The sequence below is a fragment of the Gossypium hirsutum genome, chromosome D06 (genome assembly GCF_007990345.1).
Source record: "Gossypium hirsutum isolate 1008001.06 chromosome D06, Gossypium_hirsutum_v2.1, whole genome shotgun sequence".
In the NCBI taxonomy this organism is placed as follows: Eukaryota; Viridiplantae; Streptophyta; class Magnoliopsida; order Malvales; family Malvaceae; genus Gossypium; species Gossypium hirsutum.
The window spans coordinates 47,571,149-47,572,375 of record NC_053442.1 but is presented as its reverse complement, the minus strand read 5'-3'; the positions used below and the strand labels follow the sequence as shown (position 1 = coordinate 47,572,375).

The window sequence follows — 1,227 nt, the reverse complement described above, 5'->3', positions numbered from 1 at the left end:
TCATGCTCATCAATTGGCTCATTTGATCCTCAAGTTTAGTCAATTTTATGGTTGAGTTGGTGCACTTAGACTACACCTATTTTACATTCGTTCTCATTGACTACATCTCTCCATCAATTCTATCCAATCATTGACCACATACAGTATAGTCACTTGGGTTGACCTAGTCCTGGGGTTACTGCAAATAAGGAGGTTGATAATTAGTATTTTTGACTTGATTCGAACTATTACCTCCATATTAGTTTCCTACCCATCTCAGATTTGGGTGATCTCTCCAGCCAAGATTGTAGGTATTTAAAAAAGGGTTTCCTCCCCTATTTTTGATATAATTCACATATTCGGTAGGATTATTGATATAGTTGAAGAGCGGTTCGTCTTGTCCACACATTGATGGTTTATTAGCAGTTTCGATACAATTGAGTCTATCCACTAACTGGTTATACTTGTCATCCTCTTGGATAACTTTCACCGTAGTAGGTTTTTTGCCATATGTGAATCTTTCAATGGGCCACAGACAGGAGTTCAATGCCATGTTTTTAGTTGTTTCATACGCATCATCATACGTTCTGTTCATGAGGGCTCCTCCAGCTGCTCCATTCAGTCCTGATCTTGCATTAGCATCCAACCTATTATAAAACATCTACTGTCACATCCATTTAAGGAATCTGTGGTGCGGGCACTTTTGAATCAACATTTTTAAGTGCTCCCATACCTCATGGAAACTTTCCCCTTCCTTCTATCTAAAGACAACAATCTATCTTCTTAGTTGAACCGCTTTACAAATAGGGAAGAACTTTTGCAAAAACTTTCCAGCGAGCTCATCCCATGTCGCGATAAACCCTAGTGCCTGCGAGTCTAACCAAGGAAAGGTGTTATCAATTAAAGAAAAGGGGAACAATCGAAGATTAATAATATCATCAGTCAAAGAAAAGGATAAACTATTTTAAGTATTGATTCGGATCCTCTATCATTGTTCCCCTCAACTACAGATTATTTTGGATTATCTAAACCATTACCGGTTTAATCTCAAATTTATTTGTTGTAATAGTCAACCTTGTTATACTTTCCTGACCCATGTCCAAACTTGGTAATGTGTAATCTCTTAAGTTCCCCTCATTACGAGCCATGTATAAGTTTGCAAGTAGCTTTTATGGTGCTGATGGATCTCCTAGGGCATTATCGTTAGCATTTTCGAATAGCAGATTCTCATGCGGTACGTTGCCTTTA

At 38.1% G+C, this 1,227-nt stretch overlaps 1 non-coding gene across 1 annotated transcript; it reads left to right on the top strand.

Annotated features, from left to right (window-relative positions):
• Nucleotides 1-662: 662 nt before the first annotated feature.
• On the top strand, nt 663-769 carry LOC121218797 (small nucleolar RNA R71). Its single transcript, XR_005915274.1, has one exon. It is a non-coding gene; the product is annotated as a small nucleolar RNA R71 (small nucleolar RNA).
• Nucleotides 770-1,227: the final 458 nt, after the last annotated feature.